The sequence below is a fragment of the Primulina tabacum genome, chromosome 3, assembly GCF_025594145.1.
Source record: "Primulina tabacum isolate GXHZ01 chromosome 3, ASM2559414v2, whole genome shotgun sequence".
Taxonomy (NCBI): domain Eukaryota; kingdom Viridiplantae; phylum Streptophyta; class Magnoliopsida; order Lamiales; family Gesneriaceae; genus Primulina; species Primulina tabacum.
In genome coordinates, this window is record NC_134552.1 from 49,478,820 (window position 1) to 49,492,476 (window position 13,657).

Below are 13,657 nucleotides of genomic sequence, written 5' to 3' on the forward strand. Positions count from 1 at the left end.
CGAAATTAGGGAGGGCCGATCACTTCTCCTTGAGCGGCTAGAGTTTTGGTTGGTCTAGTGTAAGGAAAAAGGGGAGGCTCGGCCAATGGGGACTTAACCAAGTCATGGTGCGATCTAGGGAGGTCCAAACCAAGGTCTAGGGGAGGTCCTTACGTGGCTGGTCTCGGGCTAAGTGGAGGTCGAGGGCAACTAGGGTCGGTTTTGGTATTTTCGTGGAAAAGGGTGAACAACCGATTCCATGGGGCTGTAGGCGTGAGTTGAGTGGTCTAGAAGGGGGTCCTTGGCTCGGTCTTAGTCCTAGGGCGTCGGGTTGAGGGCTGCACATGTCAGTTTTTAGGCTAGGATCGATAAAACGCGGGTTGGTGCAAGGAACTAGGGTTACGGCTTGTACGAGCAGAAAAATTCTAGCAACTTTTGGTTATTTCTTGAGAGTCATAAGTGGTCTGAATTAAGGGTTTTGAAGGCTGGTTGTGTAGGTTTAAGTCACAGTTCAAAGTTGGGAAGATTTGGTTAAGTTTCTGGTTGATTCGGGTTAAAACTGGGAACCCAATCCAAGTTTTAAAACGAATCGTGTAAGTTTTAGAACGGACTCGAGTTTTTGTCTAAGAAATTCCTATTAATATGTTAGAGGTGTTTTAAGGAGTTTGATAAGATTCGTATCGAAATTTAGAGGTCCAAGGGTAAAATGGTCAATTAGGGTTTCCGAGGGCAAAACAGTCATTTTACACCCGGGTCAAGCTTTTAGTCCTGGCAGCGCCCTAAGCACGATTTTGACATGTTTTAATGTTTATGTTATCATGAATATGACTTTTTATGAAATTATGAAAAATAAGTTGAATGCTTGATTTTAAGGAAAAATTACGTATATGCATGATTTTTATAAGTGATGAAAATGATGACACCTTTTGAAGGAAAGGAGTTGTTTGTGACTAATATGTATATTTATACGATGAGCTGTAAGGCCAAGGCTTGGTGGATGGGTAATATTGTCGTTGATGTCCTCGCCACAGGGTACCACGGTTATACGTAGATGGATTCATCGAATAGAGCTGATACGATAGAGCTGATACAAAAATCGCAACTAATGAACGAAAATCAATTAAAAGAAATGAAAACGTATATGATGATATGTTGAGACATGCTTTGACATGTATACTTTATTATGTTTACGTTTACACTCTAAAGATCATGAAATGTATTTTTATTACGGTACGTTTCACTGTTGCCTGCTATGTATATATACTTGCTATGACGTTACAGGTATAATGAGTCTTTAGACTTACTAGATATGAATTATTCAGGTCATCATATTGATCAGGAAACCGGAGGTGCCGAAGACTGAGTAGGCAGAGTTGGTAGTGTGCACGCGAACCCGAGGACCGAAATTTTCCGCAAATCATGTTTATGAGATAGAGTGATTTTGGGGATTTTCATACTATGTCTTTTTATCATGTTGAAGTTTGAAAGGATTTTTATACATTTCATATTTGTTTTATTTTTTAAAAACGTATGCCGACGGTTGAATAATTGTCTATTTTTTAAATGCAGTATTTTTATCTGTTAGTTGATTACTTTTTATTTAAAATGTGAAATTTTCAGAGACTATTGCATGAATGCATAAAGGTATAATTTCAAAAATGAGCTTACACAAAAAAATTATAATAGTATTTTGAGTAGTAGACGTTTCAATGATACACTCGAACCTCATGAGGTTACTAATAAGCTCATAATAGTTAGTATTTTTGTTTGTCATATTTCTCATTGTTGGCACTTCCGACGTACTTAATTGATACATTTTTGTGTTATTTTGTTGTATGAGAAATTTTTCTACTGTTGGGATATATATGTGCTAAAAACAGTGATTTTATATCATATTTAAAGTTGCCAATATAAACTTTATGGAGGACTTGAAGCGGAAAAAATTTAAAAGTGGATTTTCCACAAGGCGTGATCTATTCTTCATCTGCATGCACAATTGAATCTGAAGTTCGAAAATTGTAAGATAATACCATATTTTTAAACTCCTAATTATAGTGTTTGTGTGAGGCCCAAGGCCCAAGAGGACGAGGGGTGATCGCCGGTGCCATGAGGTTGCACGAATAATGAGCGGCTCCTGACAGGCAGGCATCTAGGCGAAAGGAACATGAATGAACCGATCTTACACCTGAAGAAGAGGTATTCCAAAACTGTTCAGATATGGGACTATGCAATTGAGGAGGGTCTAAAAATTTGATAGATACTACTCATATCAAGAAGGTGCATCTTCTTTTCGGTAGCTCATCACATAAAAACTCCAAAATTAAGTGTTCTTGACTTGGGACAATTTTGATATGGGTAATCCTCGAGAAGTTTATGAGGTGGGTGTGAGTGAGGACATAAGCAGGCTGGAAAGACTCGTCTTGTTACAGTGAAAACAATCGTCAAATTTGAAGCGTCACAGTTTGACTTGTGAAAAATATTTGGAGAGAGATCTTGTTGTTGGAAAAAATAAATATAAGATAGAATTTTATTTCATAAAAACTTTAAACTCTTTTTCAATTTTTTTTTACACTAGAGTTTCTTTGTTAATGGCTTTTTTCCTTGGCCCCGTTACAAAAAATCTACACTTACAAAGGAAACGAGAGGCGCACAAATTTGATAAGGAGATCTCAACCATTATTCATGCGAAGAGCAAGGAGGAGGGCTGAAGGGTTTTTTCCCTCAATTTCTCAAGAACACTAGCTTGCATCTCTTTTATTTATTTATCTATTTTTTCATGGATATTATAAACCGAGTCGTGTTTGGCTAAGGTCTTATTTCTTATTCAGTGGATAATTATGTTGATTCGATTTTATCACTGTGAGGTTTTGTACTTAATTTAATATTCTTGTTCATTTCAAGTATTTTTTTAATTATATTTAATTCTATGAAAGTTGTTAGTAGATAATCTTACAAGTTCATTTGATATATAATTTTCAACTGCTATCCAAGAATTCATTAATCCGTAATTGTCATTAAAGATTGGAACATGTGTAGCGCTAGGTTAAGTGTGTTGTGTTATCATAGCATATTCGGTCTAAATAAATCAACAAAACTTGATCTATCGATTACAACTATCTCGATTGTTAGATTTTAGAATTAACTGTTTTCACAAAACGGATTTTTAATTAATATGAAACACTATCGTGCTCAGTTAGTTATTAATAAGTTTTGTGATAGACTTAATTTTAATTGTGGTGATGATAGTCAAAATCAGTAGATCGCGTGAATAAAAACCTGAAGATAGTTTAAAGCAGTACTTAGTATAAACCAGTAGTTCCCCTATCGCTTTTACAAAAGCAGTACTCTTCGAGTACTTATCCGCTTAGAAAAACAGAAACAGAACTTGAATTTTACTGAATCAGAACCAATCGATCTTATATTAAATGTTACCGTTACTCTACCAAGTACGAGTATTAAATGCTTTATTAATGCTGAACAAAGTCATTTAATAGGTCTTACCTATTTTGATATAAAACAAGACTGATTGTTTTAAAGCCTTTTTGCAGGAACTCTTTTAGGCAATAAAGCTGATTTTATCGGAAGTCAAAGAAGCTGTTTTTATTTATAGACGTTGGATTCAAGACTCCTATAAATACACGAGATCAACGACGTTTACAAGTTACCAAAAACTACAAGCTTATTCTCTAACATACGAACGTTGATTTGAGCACTCAGACTTTCTTATCATCTTTAAAGCTCAACTTACAGAAAAGCAGCACACGCTTCACTTAAGTTATATGATCTTTTGAGATCATATTGTGCTGACTGTTTCTTACTCTCTCTACAATCATTATCGCGTTATTACATATTTGAGAAGAGTTTGTAAACTGGAAAAGAGTCTTTTCCAGAACCTTGTTGTATCGTTTTTATTGTGTTTAGAAACTAAGAGTTTCAGTAGGCAAAAGATAAGTGCTACTGAAGTGGGTGTGTACATTTGTTGTACTGTAAAAACCAAAGTCTTTTAGTAATACCTTCTGGAAACAAAAGAAGGGGAGACATAGAAAATTCCATCTTCGAACTTCCATAAACAACCATTGTCTACAGCTTACTGTTTTATCATTATACACCCTTAAAACATCATATCGTTTTCGCACTATTTTGTGGTCTGCTGGTTATACACTTGAACAAGATTTGTTATAATCTCTAACAGGATTCTAGCACCCCTTTGCAAAAACGACCGTCAAAAGAATATAGTTTATTCAGCCCCCCTCTAAACTCCATATCGATCCCCAACAAGTGGTATCAGAGCAGATTTTTCTTGTTCTCTATTTACAATAGATATGGCACACTTCAGCAAGGTTCATATGTTCTCAAAAGAAGACTTTGATGATTGGAAGATCCGGATGCAAGCTCATCTTGCAGCCCAAGACGATAACATGTGGTATGTCATCACAAATGGTCTTTTGAAGATGTTAAAATCTAACACTGCTGTTGCTATTAATGAGGGAGTGCCTCAAATGGTTGAAAAGCACATAAGTGAATGGACTAGCGAAGATAAGAAGAAAGCCACTTTTGATAATGTTGCGAAAGACATTCTTTACAAAACCCTCGACAAAAATACCTTCAGCAAAATCAAAATGTGTTCTACTGCTAAAGAGATTTGGGAGAAGCTCATCCAAATCTGTGAAGGAAATGAGCAGACGAAGGAGAATAAACTATCTGTAGCAATGCAGAAATTAGAGAATCTCAAAATGAAAGCTGGAGAAACTCTGAATGAGTTTGATGAACGGTTCAGCAACTTGGTTAATGAACTTGCAGCTCTTGGGAAAGAGTATGGCAACAGAGAAATAACACTCAATGTGATGAGAGCTTTACCCGGGGAATGGGACGTTAAAACAAAGGCTATGAAAGTCTCTAAAGATCTAAACAAGTTGTATCTACATGACTTGTTCGCTGACTTAAAAGCCTATGAGTTCGAACTGGAAGTGAGAAGCGGAGAAGAGCCCTCAACAAATCTACCAACCAAGGCTCTTCCTGCTACTGCTGCTACTAGTTCTACTGCTGCTACTGCTGTAGTTGTTCCGCAGGCATTACCTGCTACCATCATTGAGAGAACCTCTGAAAAGACTGCTGAAAAGATCAGCAATGATGCTATGTCTCTCTTTGTGAAGAAATTCTCCAGATTCATGAAAAAGAATCACCGAGCTTACCAAGCCCTAATCGGAACTTCAAGAAGGATTCACCACCTGGTGACATGGCGTGCTTTAACTGTGGAAAGATCGGTCAATTTATTGCTGATTGTCCAAAGCCCAAGAAGGATGACCAGAAGAAAAAGGAATACAAGAGGAATGACAAGAAATTCAGAAGAGACCGCAAAGCAATGATTGCTGAGGAAAGTAAATCTAAATGGGCAGACTCTAGCTCTGAGTCTTCTGACTCAGAAAGTCATTTCAGCGAAAGTGATGCAGAAGAGATCAAATGTCTCATGGCAGATATTGAACCAACCTCTACATCTGGAGAGGTACTTGACTTTGACTCTGACGAATTTACACGAACTTATTTAATTAAAGCATTGCATGACATGGTGGAAGAGTACCCGAGACTTTCTCAGTCATTCGAAGAAGTTAAGACTGAAAATCAAAACTTAAAGAATCAAGTCAGTAAGTTCACTTGTTTGCAAGAGAATAGCTGCAATGATTTAAAAGTTGAGATGAGTAAGTTAAGAACTGAGAATGACATGGTTAATGCAGATTACCAGATGATGAAGTCTGAGAATCAGAAGTTATCTATTCTGGTAAATGCATGGAACAAGTCTTCTGTTTCTTTAGAGAAGATGCAAGAGTTGCAGAAGCAATCTGGTGACAGAAGTGGTATCGGATTCAGCAATAATGAAAGAACTTCTGAAACTAGTATTAAGCCAGAGCTGGATAAAGGTAAAGGGAAATTCATTCACTTTGTTAAATCCAGTGTGGTATATGAACCAGAAGTACCAACTTTTAGAGTTGAAAAGACTATAGATCAGACGAACAGAAGGAAGCATTATGGTCTGGGTCATATTGAACCTAAGGGAAGAGTTCACCAGAGTTCTGGATCCAGCAGAGGATTCAACTCAGGAGAACAACCCCCTATGAAGGTTAAAAACTACCATTACTATAATTCTAGACCTGTTCAGAAGAGATACAGACCAGACAACAAAAACAAAAGGGAAGAACAACATTCTAAGATGCATTCTGTTAGAAATAGCAGATCTTCTGTTGCACACATCGCATTGGATACCCGAAGTACAAGGTCACCTAGAATTATACAAATGTGGGTTCCTAAAGGACTGATAAGGATTGGACCCAAATAGATTGGGTACCAGATACTAAAATTTGTGTTTGCAGGAATAGGAGAGGAAAGCCAAAATCAGCAGCTCCACATGGTATCTGGACAGTGGATGTTCTAGACACATGACTGGACAGAAAAATCTACTATCAGAAGTAATGAGTTGTACTGGACCAAAGATAACATTTGGATATAACTCAAAAGGTAAAACCGTGGGTAAGGGTAAGATTATCCATGGTAACATTACTATCAATGATGTACTATTAGTTGAAAATCTTTGCTACAACTTGATTAGCATTAGTCAACTGTGTGATAATGGTTATTCTGTGGCTTGTCAGAAGCACACATGCACAGTTAAAAATGTTGATGAGTCTACTGTATTAACTGAAAAAAGAGAATGCAACACATACAAAGTTTATTGGAATATAGATCCTATTAATGTTGTTACGTGTTTAGTTGCTTCTCTTAGTGATAAACATTGGCTATGGCACAAGAGATTGAATCACCTGAATTTCAAGTCAATCAATAATCTCAAGAAGCATAACATAGTTGATGGTTTGCCTGATATTAACTTTGTTAAGAATCATGTTTGTTCTGCATGTCAACTTGGCAAGCAGGTGAGATCTAGCTTCAAGAACAAAGGTAGTAAATCAACTTCAAAGTGTTTAGAATTATTGCATATGGGCTTGTTTGGTCCAATCCCTATCATGAGCTTAGGGGGAATGAAATATACACTTGTTGTTGATGACTTTTCAAGATTTTCTTGTGTAATATTTCTTGCTGGAAAAGATCAAACCAGTAGTCTCCTGATCAGCTTCTGAAAAAGATTCAAAATGAAAAATCAGTTTATGTCATTAAAATCAGAAGTGATCGGGGTATTAAGTTTACTAAAAAGATTCTTGAATTATACTTGGATGAACATGGCATTCATCATGAATATTCAGCTGCTAGAACGCCTCAATATAATGGAGTGGCTGAGAGGAGAAACAGAACTCTTAAAGAAGCTGCTAGAACAATGCTATCAGATGCAGACATATCTCAGCGCTTCTGGGCAGAAGCGCTCAACACAGCATGCTACACACAAAACAGAACCATGACCAACAAAAGGCACAATCAGACTCCGTATGAGATATGGAAAGGGAGTAAGCCTAACGTATCTTATTTTCATGTATTTGGTTGCAGATGCTTTATTCACAATAACGGTAAAAATTATTTATCTGCATTTGATTCAAAATCATATGCTTGACTATTTCTTGGTTATTCAGTAGTAAATAAAGCTTTTAGAATTTTCAATAATAGAACTCTTAATGTTGAAGAATATATTCATGTTGTCTTTGATGAAGATAGCAGTGCTCCTGGAATTTCTAATGTATCAAATCTAAGTAACAGGTTAGACAGGATTCATCTGGAACTGGATAGTGAAGATGATGCAGAACCAAGTGTTAAAGATGCTCAAAATCCAGAACGAGACATTCCTCTGGTAGAACCAATTGTTCAGACACAAGATTTAGCAGAACCAGAAGTGAATATTCCAGAACCTGCTACTGCTCCAGCTGAGCCTATTTCGATTACATCAAACCAGGAAGAAATCTCTTTAAACCCTTTTGTTTGGAGAAAATCTCATCCTCCATATTTAGTTATTGGTAATCATGCAGCTCCATTAAGAACCAGAAGGTAAATGATTAATGAATATATGCATGCTGCCTTTATCTCCCAGGATGAACCAAAAAAAATTGAAGAAGCTCTTCTGGATCCCAGTTGGATCGAAGCTATGCAAGAAGAGCTGAATCAATTTAAGAGAAATGAAGTTTGGTTTTTAGTACCCAGACCATCTCATCAAGCCGTTATTGAAACTCGGTGGGTATTTAGAAACAAGCTAAATGAAGTAGGCACAGTGGTCAGAAATAAAGCAAGACTGGTAGCTCAAGGTTTCAGACAAGAAGAAGGAATAGACTATGATGAAACCTATGCACCAGTCGCAAGGCTTGAAGCAATTATAATATTTTTAGCCTTTGCTGCTTTCAAAAATATCAAAGTTTATCAAATAGATGTGAAGAGCGCATTCCTCAATGGTCTACTGCAAGAAGAGGTCTACGTTGAACAGCCTCCAGGTTTTATCGACCATTTCTTACCTCATCATGTATTTAAATTACACAAAGCCCTGTATGGTTTAAAACAGGCACCTAGAGCATTGTACGACACTCTATCACAATTTCTTGTCAACCATGATTTTACAATCGGCACAGTAGATAAGACTCTATTTACCCTAGTTAAGAATAAGCACATTTTGTTAGTACAGATTTATGTTGATGACATTATTTTTGGGTCAACTAACCCCAAATTATGTGAAAAGTTTGCTAAGTTAATGCATGATCAGTTTGAAATGGGCATGATAGGAGAATTAACATTCTTCCTAGTACTGCAGATCAAGCAACTTGATAATGGAATTTTCATAAATCAAGCTAAGTATACCAAGGAGCTACTGAAAAAGTTTGGCATGCTTCCACTCCAATGAGCTCATCCACTAAACTTGATAAGGATGATAGTGGAATTCTAGTAGAGGTTACTCAGTATCGTGGTCTTATTGGTTCTCTGTTATATCTTACTGCCAGTAGACCTGATATTATGTTTGATGTTTGCATTTGTGCAAGATTTCAATCTAACCCCTAAGCAGTCACATTATATTACTGCTAAACGTATTCTGAAGTACTTAAAGAGAAATCAAAATGTCGGCTTATGGTATCCTAATGATTCATCTTTTAATCTTATTGGATATTCAGATGTTGATTATGCAGGTTTTAAACTAGACAGAAAAAGCACAAGTGGTTTTTGTCAATTTCTTGGTGATAGGCTGATCTCTAGGTTTAGTAAAAAGCAGACTTCCATAGCCTACGTCTACTGCAGAAGCAGAATACCTCGCTGCTGGAAGCTGCTGTTCTCAAATATTGTGGATGCAACAACAGCTTAAAGACTATGGAGTTCATTCTTCTGAATCACCCATATTCTGTTACAATACCAGTGCTATAGCAATCACGCAAAATCCAGTACTTCATTTCAGAACAAAGCACATAGATATTAGAAACCATTTCATTAGAGATCATGTGCAGAAGAAGAGCATTCGTCTTAAATACGTTTCTACTGATCAACAAGCAGCAGACATCTTTACAAAGCCTCTGCCTGAGAATAAGTTTTCTTATTTTCGAAATGTTCTTTGTTTAATTGATTTAACTTGAATATATTGTTGCTATCAGTCTGTTAAATGCTGTCAGTTATTTGTTTTTCATCTAATATCAATAAGTTCATAAGAAAAGGAGACAATTTGTGGTAACTACTGTTATTTTATTAAGAATGGAATCGACGTCTTACAACCTGATTCAAAGTTCTTTCTACAGCATATTGCCACATTCTAAACCAGTTGTTTAAATCATGACTTCTGATATTCCGTAAGTTTTCAGAATTGATGAAAAGGTCAAGCCACTCCCACTCTCTTGACAGCAGCAAATGGTTCAGCACATCATCTTTGACCAGATCGGATATGTGATCAACTTGAGCAAGCCTCTTGAATCTTCTTGCAAGTGACCTCTGTTTAGCAGAAGCAGGAAACTCTCCAGTATTGACTGTTTGGAGGTCATAAACAATAGTCCAAATGAACACAACCTCGTCAAAAATTAAGTCTTCTGCACCTTGTTTTAATTCTTGCAGAAGTTGGGGTGTCCATGAAGGATGAGGAACATGAGTGCTGCTTTCACAATCCATCGGAATACAATACTATTTTCATTATAAGCAGAAGTCATTTTTCTTTTATAGATAAGATTTGAGGAAGACGAGGAGTCATCTCAGACTAAGTTCTTCTCACTCTTCCTTCTGTTTATTTCTTGTTACTTGTTTATTCGCTTATTGGCATTAAGTAAAAGCAGTAGATAAATATAAATATGACAAAATGGAATATTTCATTCATAAAACCAGATGCATTACATTGTTCTATCTATTACATTGTGTTGATATCAGCAGTTTGAAGTACTGCAAAGTACTTTAGCAGGAACCTAACTAAGCGTTGCTGGAATCCCCTCTCTTTGCATGATCTTGGTTGCTGAACGGGATTATCCCGCAACTTAGTCCTAAAAAAACGAACAATCTAACTGATTGTTCATATTAGGCCAAGGAATTTCTTCCAAGACTTCATAACTTGAAAAAGGATGTCTTCAGACATCATATTACGAGAAGCTGGAAATGGTCCTTGGAACTCCTCTGCTATATCAGTCTCTGGAGAAGACTCCGAGAGCATACTTGCATCATCCATTTGTGTTTTGTTATTATTTGAGTACTTATTTTAACTTGTAAGATTGCAGGTATTTATATAGAGTCTTGGAGAAGCTAAAGAGACGCCCTACCGGTCACATCTTGCATGAATATCAAGAGTCATCTATCACTCTCTCAGATATCGTATATTTTGCATTTATTACTTGCATTAATTGAGGGGGAATATTTATTTATTCTGTCTTTTCCTTTTCCGTGCTTTATCAGAGGCAGAAGACGGTTTGTCTTTTCGATAAAATAGTGTGAATACTGGTTTTTATTCAGATACTGAAAATACTTCAGCACTTCATAACTTCCAGTAGATATTATCATAAGACGACAAATTCTCTTCTGATTTTTTTTAGTAACCGCTTTGGACAGCCCGCCTTTTATTTTTACTTTTCAAAATTTTGGCGTATCTGACATTCTCTGTTTAACTTTTCAAATTCAACCGTAAACATATTGACATGTGTCCTTATGTTTCACTGACGGCTGTACATGTTTGAATATTAGCCGCCTCTTTCATCTCATTTCACTTTTACGCTTTCAGACTTTTGATCTCTAGCTACTGTTTTCTCTTGCTTTCATCTCTTCTACATATTCTAATTTATTTTTATCCTGATTGCAGATATGGCCGGAGCATATGCACTGAACGCTTATCAAGTTAACTTCTCATCAGTCTTAACAATCAACGACAAAAATCTCGTGAAGATGTTTCAAGCTCTTGAGAAAACTGGCCTAAGACGGTTCTTGGAGGCACATGTTGTTATTTAAAAAACCGCTCTCCTGGATTTCTATGCCAGAGCCAAGGTTGTCGAAGGGAAAATTGTCTATTTCCAAGGAGATGTATCTATCACAATTGATGCTGCTCTTCTGGGATCGACCTTCTTCCTCCCTTGCTCAGGGATTTCAGATTTTTCTGATACATCTGAGGAGGAGATGTCAGCTGCCTTCATTACGTACTCAGCTTTTGGAGAGGTACTCTCTCCTTCTTGCTTCAAGAAGCAACTCAAAATGGAGTACCAGGTGCTTGCTGATATTGTTGCTAAAGCACTGTTGGTCAAAGCCGGTACTTTTGACAAGCTGACCAAAGAGAAAGTCCAAGTGATGCTGGCTATCACCTCTGAATTCAAAGTGGATTGGAGTTCATTCTTGTTTCGAATCATGAAGGATATGGTGGTAAGGAAGAGTTCTGGCTTTTATGTTCAAATAAGCAAGATGCTGAAAGATGCTGGTTTTCCTCTTACTACTGATAAAGACGTTTCTTACGTCACTATCGCTGATGCTGACAATGTGATCGCCTTGAGGCCAAAGCCATCTGTTGTTGAGTTCATTGCCTTGAAAAAGAAAGTGGGATGTGCTCAAACTGAGGCTCAAGGACCTCAGAAGAAGATAAAGAGAAAAAGAGTTGTTATCTCCACTGATTCTGACAAAACAGTATTTGAGGAGTCTGCTGCTCCTACCAAGGCATCTCTACTAGCAACTCCTAGCAAGAAGAAAGCTCGCACTATTGTTCGCATCAAGAAAACAGTTGCCATCACTTATTTAGACACTGTCCCCTTGAGACAAGTGTTTCCAGAAGCCACCTCTTCTGTGCCAGAATCAGTCCCTGCCTCTAGACCAGCAGCTACTTCTACTGCAACCACTTCCTCTACTGCTCCGATCTTCAGACCAACTTCTAGAGTTGTCATTCGAGAATCCACCGCTGGGTCTTCTGCATTTAGACCAGTGATGCCTATATCATCCTCTGATAAAGGCAAAGGAAAACTTTCTGAAGAATCACAATCTCTTGGCACCAAATAATTTGTTTTCACTGGTGTTGATCTTCACATAGAGGAAATTGAGAGAACTGCCAATGAAGGCATGAAGTTCTTCGACGAATGGCATAAGGTTCGGGTTTTTCATCATCTCTCATATTTCAGGACAAAATGTACCTTTGGAAGAATAGTGAAGTATGAGGAGAAATTTTTGAACTTGCCAGAACTGATAATGTGATTGAAGCGATGAGCAGGCGAAGCTTTATTCTTGAGCACCTGAAGCAACAGAAGATGAAATCTGTCTTAAAGACTCTTCAATCTAATTTCGACTATTTGATTCCTACTGCTGCTCAAGATCAGCATGTCATTCGCATTCTGTCTGATCGATTGAGAATAATGGATGAGAAACTTCTTGCTCAAGTACAGGCCTTTGGAGAACCTGCACAATATTCAGTAGGTTTCGTTCCAATCTTTACTCAGACTAAGCCAGTTGAGGAACGGACTACAGCTTCACCAAAAGCTAAGGTCTCCAGTACTCCTGCATCACCTACGCGGCCTACTCAATCTTTGTCTCTTATTTCTGTTCGAGAATTGGCTTCGGTGGACGAAGTCATTGAATCCATTGTTATTACTGCATCCGCTATACCAGAAGCATTTCAGGCTGAAGATGTGGTCCCACCAGCAGTCCAACCAACAGTTCAACCAGCAGTGAAACGTCTGCCCTTTTTATTGCTTTAAAAGTAAAAAAAAAATTTTTTAAAGCCTACACACTAGGCTGAACCCTCATCATCCATGAAAATAGTTTTATAAAATAATTTGCACCACTTTAAAAATAAACGTCAACCAACTAGAATTTGAAATACCAAAGGGAACGTCAAAACATGAAATCGTCAATTGTTTTACCCACCTAAAAAGCAATAAATTTGAAAAGTATAGCTCATACTAAACCTCTCAAAAATATCTAAAAAACATCAATAAATAGTCTTAAAATCTTTAACATAAATCATGAATCAAAAATCATAAATGCGGAAAAGTAGAAGCGCTGGTCCTCGGGTTGTGTGCACCTTCAGTCCAGTTAGGTCAACCATCAAGACCTCTATCAAACTCACATGCATCAATCACACCTAGTGAGTCTAAAAACTCAACACACCATAATCTTTATAACAAATAATACGTATAAAACCACATGAAACAGTAAAATACTTTTACGTAAAAATAACATTTCATGACATGTATAAATAAACCTTAACTTTTTCCTTTTTCCTAAACATGACATAACATAAAACCTTTTAACATGATCATAAACATTTTCCTTTTCC